Below are 14,837 nucleotides of genomic sequence, written 5' to 3' on the forward strand. Positions count from 1 at the left end.
TAAAAAAAAGTATGCATTTGGCGGTGTTGACCAGTATGCCGTATTGCTTGAGTCGGTCGAACAGCTGACGCAGGTGCTCCTTGTGCTGCTGTGGTGACGCGGAGAATACCAAGAGGTCATCGATGTATCCGTAGCAGAAATCTAAGCCCAGAAGCACTTCGTCTATGAACCTCTGAAAAGTCTGAGCCGCATTACGAAGGCCAAGGTCATGTAAGGGAATTCGTACAGTCCAAAGGGCGTAGTTATTGCCGTTTTCGGAATATCGTCTGGGTTTACCCTGATCTGATTGTACGCCTTGACGAGGTCTACGGTGGAAAAGATGGTGCACCCAGAGAGCTGATGTGAGAAGTCATGGATGTGACGAACGGGGTACCTGTCTGGGATTGTCCTGGCGTTCAGTGCTCGGTAGTCACCACATGGTCTCCATCCGTCATCTTTTTTCTTGGCCAGGTGCAGTGCAGATGACCATGGACTTTCTGAAGGCCGTGCAGTACCACTGGCCATCATGTCCTCAAATTCTTTCCTGGCAATCTGAGTTCTAGCTGGATCTAGGCGTCTGGGTCTGCAAGTGACAGGTGGTCCTGGTGTAGTTTTAATGTGATGCAGAGTATTGTGCTTTGATGGAGATCCCTTACCTGCAGGTCTGGTTATTTCAGGGAATTCTCGGAGAAGTTCATGGAATTCAGAATCACCAGAGACAACTTTAATAGATGAGATGTCCTCAGATGATCCTGATCGTAGCCCGTTGACATAGAGGGAAGTTGTGTTGTCGATCAGGCGTTGGTTTCTGCAGTCTATGAGTAGATTGTAGAAGCTGAGAAAGTCAATTCCTATGATAGGCTTCGATACATCTGCAATGATGAAGTTCCAGGAAAAGTCTCTCCTAAGTCCAAAGTTGAGGTGTAGCTGTACCGGTCCGTAAGTGTGAATGACTGAGTTATTGGCTGCAGTTAGATCATACTTAGTCTTAGTACAGGGCGTCCTGACTGCTGACCGCGGAAAAACACACAGGTCAGATCCAGTGTCCACGAGGAACTGCATTTTTGATGCGTGGTCAGTTACAAATAGACGGCCTGTTGATGAAGGGCAATCGGTAGCCGCTATTTCCGACAGCCCTGGTAGTTTTCCGACGAGTACTTGCACGGTGACTTGCACTTCCTTGCCTTGGATCCGTAGGTAAAATGATAAAAGCAGTACGGATGGTCAGCTGGTGGTTGCCTGGGGCGAGAGCGGCTTCGCGAGCGGTTTTGGCTTCGAGAGCGTGAGCGGGAGCGTGAGTGATGTGTCTGGTTCACCATAGTACTGAGCATTGCTACTTGCCTGGTCAGTTCGCTGATCTGCTTAGTCAGTATGTCGTAGTGTGGTGGAACTGCTGGTGCTGCAGACGTACTGGCTACCTGAGGAGATGGTGGAGCTATCTCAAATACCTTGTCGGCCAGCTCCGCTAGTTTTTCCAGGGGAAGATCCTCCATTTGTGTAGCAATAACCGTTTGAATGTTTTGCGGTAGACGACCCGTCCATAATGTGCACAGGAAATCGCTCGGTGCAGATGGACCTGCTAAGGTTTGCAGGTGGCGCAGGAACTGCGATGGCTTGCGTTCGCCGAGCTCCTCATGCATCGCCAACTGGTTGAGTCGTTGTTGCTGTGAAACTGACAGACGTCTAATTAGCTCAGTTTTTAACTTTAGGTATTTATCTGTAGCGGGTGGATTTTTGATAATGTCCCTGACTTCTTTAGCATATTGGTGCTCCAGTTGCGAGGCTAAGTAATAGAACTTTGTTTCATCCGCAGTAATTCTCGAAAGTTCAAACTGGTGTTCTATCTGGGCGAACCATAATGTGGGGTCTTCCGGCCAAAATGGCGGTACTCTAACACCAACTCGTAGGACTTCACCACTGATTGTATCAGAATCAGGAACTTTTTCACGACCAGAATAGCGTTCCATTTTATAAAAGTAAAAAATCGCTCACCGCTTATGTTTTGGGCCACCACCTTAGATCGTGCGATATCAACTCCGGCGAATCTTCGTACGCTACCTCCAACTTGCAATAAAAATGCGTTGTCCAGCTCACCAATGTTCTTCTGGCTTCGTCGTGGGTCACCAATGTAAGTATAGGGTATCACTAGGTAACACCGTATCCTAACTTGAGTTATAACTGCCTAGCTGAATTTATAAGATTTATGATTGGAGAAATGGAGTATGTACGAAAGGCGAAGAATGAAATGTTATTATTTAACTTTTAACTATAGATTTCACACTACCTGGGTCCCCTTCCCAGGTGTCTGTGTAGATTTTCCTCCAGGAGTGCAAAAAAAAAACAAAAAATATTAATAATATATAGGTATATATGGAGGGTCGGCAGACTAAAGTACATAAGTCATAATTCATTTTCACTTTAGTTTTTACAGGAACAACAAAAAACATAATAAAAATCAATGTATTTGGAATTTAATAATTTATTTATTACACTTTCATTGTTAAACATGAAATACATTAGATGAACATAAAAAACTATAAAAAATAAGTCAAAAGCGGACTTTGAGTGACTTATGTGATACGTATTATTTACTGACTACACCTTAGATATGACTTAAGTGATTAGGCCTAGTGAAGTGTTGCTTTTTTTTTTTTCAGATATAATATTTATTTCAGATAATAATATTAATCATACACTCACAGAAGATATGTGTGTGTGTATGATTAATAATTATCTAATTGTTGAACTCTTGTTCACTACTGAAAACATCTGGGAGTGTGTTCGGAGCTGTTCCAGAAGAAGGCAAATTATTGTAAAACTAAGAAATATCATCTTTTTTCTCTTTGAATATTGGTTTGTTGGACATCAATGGTATAGCATCGGGCACTATCTTCTCTTCAGATTCATAGTCTAGAAATCACTATTTCGGTCTAAGGTTTTCTTGAACAAAATAATCATCATCAGCCTATAGCAGTCCACTGCTGGACGTAGGCCTCTCCCAAAGCACGCCACTGGATGGATCTCATCAGCTATATGTACCGAAATATCCCAAATATTGAATTAGTTTTATACGCAGATGATACAAACGCGGTACTGTATGCTGACGACCTTAACACACTGAATCAAAACGTTAGAGCAGCTCTCACAGCTTTCGATACATGGTTCAGTAGCAACAATCTCCACTTGAACCCAAATAAAACTAGTGCTATTATCTTCAGAAACACAGCCAGAAATCATGATACGCTGGATATTGAGTTCAATGGAGATAAGATCGGTTTGGTTGAAGAAGTCAAGTTCTTAGGTGTTACCATTGACACATTCCTGAACTGGAAGCAGGAGCTTATATCAATAGAGGGTTCAATTAGTTCAGCATGCTTTGCTATCAGAAGTTTAAGAGATGAGCTTAGCCTCGAACGTCTCAAAATGGTATACTTTGCATTAGTGGAGTCGAGGTTAAGATACAGCATAATGTTCTGGGGTCAAAGTCATTACTACAATATGAGGAAAGCGTTCGTAAGTCAAAAACGGGCCATACGAACAATGGTACGAATTGCACCCTGGGTCTCCTGTAGAGAATTTTTTGTTAGGTTGGGCATCTTAACCGTCCCTTCCTTATACATTTTAGTACTTTTAACTTACCTCGCTAAAAACTTGCCTAGGTATGAGTCAGCTGACGAGAGAACGACAAGAAACAAGTCGAGACGGAAAGAAATTCGTATTGAAATGTTGACGGCTAGACTGAAAATTGCGAAACACTGTGCGCGATACCAGGCAGTTTTCCTATATAACAAGCTTCCAATCGACTTAAAACAAATTGACAATGTCACAAGGTTTGAAAACGGTTTGCGTGCCTTCTTGTTGGAAAAGTGCTTCTACACATTAGATGAATATATCAATATGCATGATTGATTTTGACATTTTAATTGTATTAACTTCATAATAATAATTATTATTTTTTTATTTATTATTAATTTACTCTAATTTATAACTACAATTTATTTATTCAATACTATTAAGTGTAAATATGTACTGCATGCAACAATTTATATTTTAATTTTTCTTGATTTAGTTTTTAGTTGTAAGTATTTTTAAGTGACATTCAGATACAATTTATTATTGTGAATTGAATAAATGATTGATTGATTGATGCGAAGTCGTCACCCCATCTAGCCGGTAGACGTCCCACACTACGTTTGCCTTGTCGCGGCCTCCAGTCCAGAACACGTTTACCCCATCAGTCATCGGTTCTTCGACAGATGCGACCAGCCCACTGCCAGTTAAGCTTACTAACTCGGTGTGCTAAGTCGGTGACTTTAGTTCTCTGTCGGATTACTTACGTTCCGGATGCAATCTTTCAGAGAGACTCCAAGCATCTCTCTCTCTCTCGCATTAGCTCTTTCCATTGCTCGCTGAGTGACCTGCAGTTTGTGAACCAGTTCCACTGTTAGTGTCCACGTTTCAGCCCCATAGGTCATAACCGGTAGGACACACTAATCAAAGACGTTTTCGTCTTGAGACTTTGCGGTATGGGCGACGAGAAGACTTGACGAAGTTTGCCAAATGCTGTCCAGCCCAACTGTATTCTTCTATTCATGGAAGTAGATGCTTCTATTGACCTCTGATTGGAAGTTGTTTCTACCCAGCTGCATATTGTTGAACAACTTCTAGGGTCATGCCATCAACGGTTATTGGACACGGTAAAACGTGGTTATTATACATAACCTTAGTTTTATCCAGGTTCATCTCGAGGCCAACCTGGCGTGAAGCTTTGAATAGGCTGTTCAGCATTTGTTGAAGTTCCTGCAGATTCGGCTATAATGACGATGTCGTCGGCAAATCGAAGGTGCAAGATGTTTTTGCCGTTGATGTTTATGCCTTGTCCTTTCAAGTCCAGCGTTTTAAAGACATCGACCAAAGCATTGCTGAATAGCTTCGGGGAAATTACGTCTTGTCTGCTGTTTTATTTTCTTTTCTTACATTTCATTCTACATCCTGTCTGAGCCTGCAACCTTCTTTCAGGAATCTGTTTGCATTTTAATGTTTTGTAACTTTGGCCTGTACTACGCATTTTTTTTTGTTGTTTCAACACACGCAAGCTTAAACCAGCAACGGCAGGTGGTTCATTTGTAATTTCTAAGTCTGGAGTCGTAGAAGAACTATAATTTGTAACATTTTCAGTTCTATGTGTTCCTGTTTTCGACTAGACCGGTTCGTTGACAAATAAAAAGTCGGGGTCAGCTATAGAATCATCTGAATCTTCGTAACTGATCTCAACTCCTCTGAATGTGTTTGATGTGTATGGTACTGGCTCCATGTATGGGTCATTGGTTGATCCCATTGCTTGAGAAGTCATCACCACACTTATGGTGCCTTCGTTTTCCTTTTGATTTTTACCGTGTATAAAGTATAAGACAAACTAAGCATAATCAATTTCAATTAATAAGTATTTATGAAAATATGCATGAGTTTATACTTTATACATATTGCAGTTAAACACTTACTTGCTGTGGGACTTTAATCCTAGCTGAGCTAGCTGAGCTGCGCAAGTTCCACTAGCTTTTTTCTTCTTCCTAAATTCATTTTTAACAATAATTCACTTCACACAATATGAACGATTAAACGTACTGTTTAAAATAGAATCAAAGTTAAGACTGAAGCAAAATAAAACTTATATCCCACAGGATTGTAATAAAAAATATCGTGTAGGTACCTAACCACTTGTAGACCACCCGTAGTTGACTGCTGTTCAACAAAATTCTTTGAAGATATATTTTTTATTTAGTGGGTAGTAAGACACTTGAGAAACGGTGTTAAAATTATTAGGTACCTTATAACATAAGTCGTTCCTTATCGGCACAACGTGACTGTGGAGTGTTTGTTCCTTTTCACATAAGTTCACTTATGTTGTTTAGCCTGATTACAAATTGGTAGCTTTCAAAATGTTCATAAGGAACAATTTGAGACTTAGCTACTTATAATAGTGATTTGACATGTGTGTTTTAGTCCAGCTATGAGTCGAGCCAAAATAATGCCCCTGGCGATTAACAAAAAATATAGGAAAAAATGACTTATGTGCTTTAGTCTGCGGGCCCTTCATATATATAAAAGATAAAATATATATATATTATAAGCTTCCACATTGAGTAGTGAGTAGTTAAAAGATGAAGACAAAAAACAACCAAACTCTCACAATATATTGATCTCTCAAAAAGGCACGGACATAAAGTCTGTGGAGTGATAATAAAATCTTTAAAAAAAAAAAAAAAAAAAACTATAGATTTTATTTAAGCACTAGATTATAAGTATTTACAAAAGCAATAGCACTAAGATATTTTAAAAAGCAAAGCGCGGATGATTCGCGTGCGGCGCAAGTAGCGAGAGTGTGCGAGGCGGAGTGGGGCGGCTGCCGCGGCGGGGCAGGCGGCCGGTCCGCATACCATGGGCGACGTCACAGCGGGCGTTGGCGCAAGCTTCATAAGCGGAGCGGATATTATGGCGATTCTCGGAATTGTAAGGAGTTGGTCCAAGTGTGGTGAATTGATAGTGACGCCACAAGAGAAACTCATAACAACTTTATTGAGGTTCTTTTCATTAGTATTTGTTTAAGTGTACGTGCCCAAAATGTTAATTCATACTATACCTTCCTATTTTCATCCTAGACGGTGTGACGGACAGACCATAAGTGCGAAGATATCAGTAGACATACATAAAAAAACATAATTATAAACAAACAAAAAACCCGACTGCACACAAAAAATATGAAAACAAGCTCCAATGTTAATGGAAAGTATCGCAGGCGGGGACCAGCAGATGGTTCACCATTTAGCTGAATGTTACCATAGAATAACGAGTAAGTACTACTGTACTTGTTATTTTATGATGTTACTTAGATATATTGAATAGGTTGAAGATACCTTGTGTGACGGTCAAGTTGGTCCCCGCCTGCTTTACTTTCCATATAAGTATAAAATCTGTCCTTCCTTAATTTTAAAAGTTACATTAAATAAACAAGTTAAAAATAAATTCAATTATAAATTGAATAGATTAAAATTAAAAAATAGAATAAAATAAATCAAATTGAATAAATTGAACTCAAATACCCTCAAATTCATAGAGGTTTTTGACACTATACAATGGCTTAAAATTGACGTCTTGACATACGAATTTCAACCTTTTCACTGACATAAAGAGTTGAAACTCGTGTGTTTCAAAGTCAATTTTAACCTTGTTGTAAATTTACAATACGTTCTATGAATTTGAGGGTTAAATTGCAGCACTATAGTTAACTCTTAAAAGATCATATGACCCTCCTCACCAAGCACTTCACAGGGGGGACGTCAGGTCATCAGCCACTGTTTTCAGAATTCTGGTGTGACTGTTCCGCACGAATTCAGAACCTCGTCATTTTTTGAAAATTGAACAAAATATTTACATTCGTCATAACATTCTGATGCACCTTTAAGTGTACTTAAATATTGCAGAAGGCGTCATTAAGTTTATGTTTTCCGTTAAACAAATTGGTGATTTTCTCAATGGAACTTTTTCCTTGCCCGTGAGGATAAATTTTATTTTTTATTTATTTATTTAATTACAAAAGTTTACAATATATTTTTCGCTTAACCTAGTGATACTGAAACTTGTTACAGTTTGTACGACCACTAGTCATTCCTCTAGTTTACAATTAATAGAAAAAGGACTTATTATTACGTAGGTATACAAATCAATTTACAACGACATAAGGTACAGTCAGCTGATTCAGCAGCCATATACTTCCGCACCCTGTAAAAACACCTACTAAACAAAAGGTCAATGTTTGAATGAATGAATAGGCAGTTAGTGAGTTTGACAAGGTTCAAAAATGCACAGCTACTAAAGCAGCCGACCGTACGTCAGTAGCTGATTACTAATTTTATTGCATAAGTAAGATAGAACCTAGGAACAGATTTATAAATCTTAGGTAATATTTATTTTACAACGGTCATACTAGCAATTATTATGTGCAAAGTTGTAAATATAAATAATTGATTTTGTGAGGTAGTTGTAAATAATGAGAACAAAAAATATGATACAAGTTATGTTTTACGAGTGGCAATTATAGTCCTTATGGACTGTAATTACCACTCATTACGAATGAAATTTGCAAGGCAAGATAGTTCTTTGATGCTAGTGAGATAGGTGCGTTATACAGAGTGAATTTTATTTTAATGAAGACTTTCCCATAGATTTTTATTTTGTGAAATAATTTGTTTTAATTTAGTTTTTAAGTTTTTAATGGTGATTTGTTTTTTTAGATCCAATGGTATGTTATTTATAAGTTTAGGAATGATATATTGTGTAGTAAATGTTAAGCTGAAGTTTAAAAAGCTAATAATAATAAAAGTGGGGACATCTCACAGAAGGCCACCTGTCCGACCCCAAGCTAATCAGACCCTGCAGCTGATATATAATATAATTATCTACACATACATACATAAAAAATATGTAGATACATATTGCTCAATTACTTTGGAGACCTTTTTACATAGGTACCTTGGTATTTCTGTACGTTTGACGTTACAGTTGAATTGACGGTATGTACAATGAAATTCAGATGTAAATTTACAAATCATTCCCTGTAAAAACACAATGCCACTACATAATTATGCAAAAATATTTTTAGCAAACTCTTAAACTTAATGATTTAAAAAATAAGGGTCATTCGGGGTCGCCACTTTGTAAGTGGAACTGTTACACTGCTCGTGAGTGCAATCGTAAAGTTTTTTTACGTCGAAAAAAGAACGTTTAAATTTTATGATTATGATGTTATTATTATGCGGTTGGTGTATCTTAATAAATAAATGCCTATTAATAAACTAAGGAGCTATTTTACGAAGCTGAACAAACATGGGATTGTGATGATTATAAGTATACTGTTGGTGTAGGTACCTACCGTAAATAAATAAAATGTGTCTATAAATAAACTTAAATGTTATTTTAAGACCTGAACGAACAAGGTATACAATAATTACTATTTATTTTGTGGCAGTAAGTACTTTCACCCTTGTTTATATTTGTTCTGATTTATTGATTTAGCATGTGCATGGATTATAAGAAGCTTGGCGGATGCTCGTAGCACCATATTCAGCTACTCTGCAGCAAGCGGCTCCCTCGCCCACATCCTCTCTGCATCCTGAACAAGTCAACAAGTCGACGTCATGAAGTACTTCTCCGCCCTGTGTGTCCTCGTGCTGGTGATGGTGAGTTGTCGTTGTTGTACTATATAATTATAAGCAAGTGCAGGTCTGTAGGAGGCAGACTAGACACCTAGACAGCCTCCGAGTTGCGTACACCGCGGCTGTGGCGGTGGGGAGGAATAATTACGAACCTTTAAATTATTATAAAAGCAAACTTTATGATTAATTACCATTAGGTTATTAAGTTTTTTATCTTATATTTTTTCTATATAATGATACTAAGGCCTCGTATGTTGTGTACGCAGCTGGCGCTGGCATCGCCGGCCCGGGGCTGTGACAGCGGGTGTGACAACAACAGCGGCGGCGGCAGCAGCAGCAGCAGCAGCAGCGGGAGCAGCGGCAGCAGCACGTCCGGCTCACAGACCGGTGAGTGGACGCGTGGCTGGGAGTGCAGAAACGTGCACAGTAGTCCGCCGATTATTAGTCGCTCAGCGTGCTATGAAAAGAGCTACATGCTCCAGGTTGGGACGCCCTCCAGCCCATAACTTGATTATGGAATGCATTCGATGTGATTGGCTGAATTGTCATTGAGGCGGACTTCACTGGCACTTCCCTATAATTATTCAGTTATTTTTTTTTATATTATCTTTATTATAAGAAATATATTTTGTGTGAAGTTCTAATTCTATATTAATTTTGTTTACAGGTGGAGTTTTGAACAGTGAGTTAAACTTTATATATATTATTATAAAATATAAAAGCCTAATCGTGAGAGACGTGGTTTCCTGGGTTCGAATCCTGGCTTGTAGAATCCACTCTATGAATCCAGTCTTTGGTTGACATAGAAATTCAGAAACTTACACCATTGGATTAGATTTTTCCAATAAATTATAATTATTATTTATATACTTAAAGAATTTAAATAGTGATAGCGATTCTGGATAGTTTTCAGACCTGGCTCCCTATCGCGAACTTATTTTTACAAGGATCTTCGAATTTAACTATTATACCTATTGAATTTGACACTACTTTATTACTTTGCAATTGTTACTTCATTTGACTTCGCGATTGGGCCCCTGGATCCTGGATGTGTTTAGTATGAGCTACCGTCGCTGACACATCTGTAACGTTGTATCCATCCGGTTGTCCTATTACTATATTTTAATTATTTTATTATTCCTTACAGACCTCTTGGCTACGCAAAACAACGGCTAAGCAGCGTGGATTCAAGCAACCCAACTACAATACTTTCTATTTCATATTTTCCTCTATTCTTTTTTATTCATTCTATACATACTCTGAAGATCTATCACCACTGACAAGCCTTCGTCTAGTCTAGTCTATGTATACAGTCTATAGATCTTGTGGCTATCGCCTACATGCTAAGAATAATATTATCGTATTTAATAAAGTATATTTATTAGTAATTTTATAGTGTTTTTATAAATGGACACCAAAAAACGAAATACTGAGTTTGACCTGGGGACAATTTTCGCTATTTCGACATCATCTCTAAACACGACATATCATGTGTTGTACGAATAATATTACACTTAGAATACGAGATGTGTGTGCTGTATTGTATAATATGTTTGTTAAACCGATGTTGTCTAAACCGATTTGAATGCAAAGTGGTCCTTGATACCAATAACCATTTGGCATAATAATTTCATTAGAAAGGTATTCCAATACACTATGGGAGTTACTAAGGGAGCTCATTTTAGCTTACTGTGTGAAAAAAGCGATACTAAATACCTACATTTATTTTCATAGAAAAATAGAGAATATGCATGTAATTCAAATGTAATATTACACACGGTGCGGCTCGCCAGTTCTGTTTCTCGAACTTGGCTTGACACGCTACCGCGTGTCTAGATAAAGGTTAAATATGATATTTAATAAACTTTGTTATTTCTAAATTATGCCTCCATCAATATTTTTATTAATGATTAAATGATTTATTTTGAGCAATTCAATAAAAAAAACTTAGGTAACTTCAAATCTTTGAAACATGACACATTTTCTTATAGCGGATGAGCGGATGTGACGTAAAATTTGTCGATAAATGCCAATCTTCGAATAATCTATGCCTATAAAATTCTAGCGTTGGCGCTTACGTCGGCGCGACTGGTGAGACTCATTATTCTGGGCCGTGAAAAGACACTGTGACGTGACCCTCAGCGCGTAGAAATGACGGACGTTTATAAATAGGGGACGAGACGGTTGTAAATTTTTTACTTTCATTAAAATACCTTAAGCGGTGTAAAACTATCGAATAAGAATTAAAAAAGACATACATATTCACTATTACTCACAAAGCGAAAGCAAAACATTGACTGTCGTCTAACGTGGACGTAGGTCGCGGCGTGCGTCGTCGGCGGCGCCTCGCAGGTCTGGTCGGCTGTCCCATTTTAAAACACAGTAACAGCCATGAGACAAAATGTTCAGGAGAGCCAAAAAACGTTTTTGTACCTTCATTTCAATGCCCTGGTAAAACTATGATAGATATCTGAACAAATGTAAGCTTAAAAGAAGCGGCAGAACCTAGGCTTTATATACAATACTATTTCATTTAAATATGACTAAAATTGTTGCTGTAATGCACAAAAGAAAACACTTACTAGGTTTTATATGGTTTTCTCACCCTAAAACCGCCCTCACTGACCATTTCATAACCTAGTAAGGGCCATTATTGTGTCATTTAAGACAAGTTAAGTATATTGAAATTGCAATAATTGCGTAATAATTTCATTTTTTATATGTTTGGGATCCTTCACATATTATAAATCCAATTTTGCAGCACTTTTACACGACGGCACTATAAGTACCTAATAGCTGAAATACGGGCATATTTTTTTGTTTGTTTTTTTGTTTTATGTAAATGAATTAAATAGCCATATTCATAAGGCTCTAACATGAAAATTATTTATGGCTGCCTAAAATTAGACAATATTTCCTAAATTTCTATCTAAAAATCAGTTTTATAACTTGTTTTTTTTTTTGTTTATGCAAAATAGGGCTAGTAGAAAGGTTCTAACGAGAAAGGTCTCTATAGCTTTTATAAAGAAGACAAAATTTACTTATGTTCTACTTTTAATTCAACTCTCTAAGTTTCATTGGTGCAAAGATACAGGTTCTGAAATGTCTGATATTTTGTTCGAAAAAAGTGTTAGTAATAATGTATGCCATTTGTGACTTACTAAAATTAACGGACGAAAATTGTCCTTTGCTGACCATTTCAAAACCTAGTAAGCGCCATTGACCATTTTAAAACCTAGTAAGTCATTTTCACTTACTGTGTTTTAAAATGGTTGGTGGCTCTTACTATGTTTTGAAATGGTTTTCGTGGCATTTTTGATTTCGCAGGGTGGAGTTACTAGGTTTTTAGAAATTTTATTTTCGTTTCTAAGCGGTTTTTTGATATTCTGACAATGCAGTTTTGTGCGGAATCGCCTAAAATAATGTATAAATCAAAGACCCGTTTTTTTTTAAAGTTGGCGGTTACTGTGTTTTGAAATGGGACAGCCGTGGTAGTTCCACCGCACTTGCTACTTACCTACCTATAAAGACATTGAAACTTGCACAATTATCTTTACAACATCATAAAATTCATTTGGGTAAAATTTAAACCGTCACCAAAATATATTGTTTTAGGTCCAACCACCAATAAAATGAATTAAGTCCATAATATATTAATTAAACCTACATAAACACTTCGATACACATACACGATAATGCGGGCCAAAAATAATTTTCCTTAATTCTTTTTAGTCATCAAAATTTATAAAGCGTCACTAAATCATGTTTGCTATAATATTGTAGGTACTTACCATAAAAGTATGAGAACGTATTAAGTAAAGTTTTTTCAAGCGCAATAAGGTATATTGTCACGAAATAGATGTGATGTGAGTGATAAAACGGGCCAACATGACTGTATGAACCCTTACCTACTGACCAATAACGACCAGACGTATGTCGTTCTAAAGCTGAAAACAAGAATTAAGATAGATCATGACGGGCTGGCAAAAACTCTAACCGAAACAGATTTCTCAGATTTACTTAATTATAAAGATCCAAATGATGCCACTAATAGCTTAATTAATAGAATACAAACTGCCATCCAACTAAACTCTAAAATTGTAAAAATACCACAGCGTCAGAGAACAATCAAGCCCTGGATCACACCAGGATTGCTGAAATGCATTCGTAATAGGGATAATCTCCACAAAAAACTAAAACAATCACCTAATAATGAGATCCTGAGATTGACCTACAAAAGATATCGCAATTTCTGCAACTAGAGGGATTTACTTTGTCAGACTATTGTATTTTAATGATAGGAGAGACCGACTTTCTCAGCACTAACAACTACGTAGAACTCGTCACTACTATAAGAGAAAGAATATCCAATCTTACTCATACTAATTTTATAATATGTCTACCTACCTATATCTGTGGAGCTGGATTGTATAATTGTAGAGTAGAAACATTTAATAATCTTATGTGCCTTGATATATTGACTCATAATTATGCTATATTGTTCGATAGTAATCATGATTTGACTTACAGTATGTTCTCAGAACGCACAGGCAAATTAAACTCTGTTGGGCTACAACATATATGTAAAAACGTCAATGAGATCATCACATCATTGATAGAGACCAGGCTTAACGTTGAATATAGAAAATGTAATCAAACTGCCACTACTAAACATAGTTTCACAAATGTATCATGTAATAATAATAATTCATCAGATTTTTTTCGTGTATAATTCAATTTGTGTCATGCATCAAAATATCAATGGACTTATAAATAAATCGGACTTGCTAGTAGTGAATTTGAATGAACTTTCTGATAACAATACAAATGTTGATGTTTTATGTGTCACAGAACATAAAATGATGGCCTCTGATGTCAATCAACTGTCCATACCAAACTATACTCTGGCTACACATTTCTGCAGGGATAATAGAAATGGAGGATCCTGCATCTTAGTTAAAAACAACACAAGGTTTAAACCTATAAAAGAAATTTTGAAACTTAGCTGCCCAAACCGTTTTGAGTGCTGTGCTTTGGAACTCATTGACCATGGAATTATTATAGTATGCATATATAGAATACCAAAATATACTCAGGAGGCATTCAATATATTTTTTGATAAACTTGAGGTAATTTTATCTAAATACAGCTTAGGGAAAAAATGTGTCATATGCGGTGACTTTAACATAGACATTCTAAAAAATAGTGAACAAACGAAGACCTTTGAAAACCTACTCCTTAACTTCAACTTAAAACTTAAAATTCGGCAACCGACACGCTTGAGTAGTGGTACTTGCATTGACAATATCATACTTAATATTAAGGGCGGAAAAGCCCAAGTCATCGACTTGGGGCTATCGGACCACACTGCGCAATTAGGTACATGCCCAGTCAAAAAAAGCTGTCGTCTACCATATTGGTTCACGTATAGACGAAATTACTTACCAGAAAATCTCGCAAAGTTCAAAGAATGCCTAGATAGTCTTAGTTTTAATGATGTCAATGAGGAAAAAGATTCTGATAGAGCATTCGACGCCTATTTTAATATCTTTAAGCTTTTATATGACTTGTGTTTTCCACTTAGAAGAATAAAAATTACGACACTAAATAAAACAAAATGGATTTCTAAAGGTATTAAAGCTTGTA

At 37.0% G+C, this 14,837-nt stretch overlaps 1 long non-coding RNA gene across 1 annotated transcript; it reads left to right on the plus strand.

Moving 5' to 3' along the window:
- Positions 1–9,085: 9,085 nt before the first annotated feature.
- LOC125488998 lies at positions 9,086–10,538 on the plus strand. Its single transcript, XR_007266653.1, has 4 exons — positions 9,086–9,215; positions 9,458–9,578; positions 9,859–9,873; positions 10,339–10,538. It is a non-coding gene; the product is annotated as an uncharacterized LOC125488998 (long non-coding RNA).
- Positions 10,539–14,837: the final 4,299 nt, after the last annotated feature.

This window comes from Plutella xylostella, chromosome 9 (genome assembly GCF_932276165.1).
Source record: "Plutella xylostella chromosome 9, ilPluXylo3.1, whole genome shotgun sequence".
Classification (NCBI taxonomy): Eukaryota; Metazoa; Arthropoda; class Insecta; order Lepidoptera; family Plutellidae; genus Plutella; species Plutella xylostella.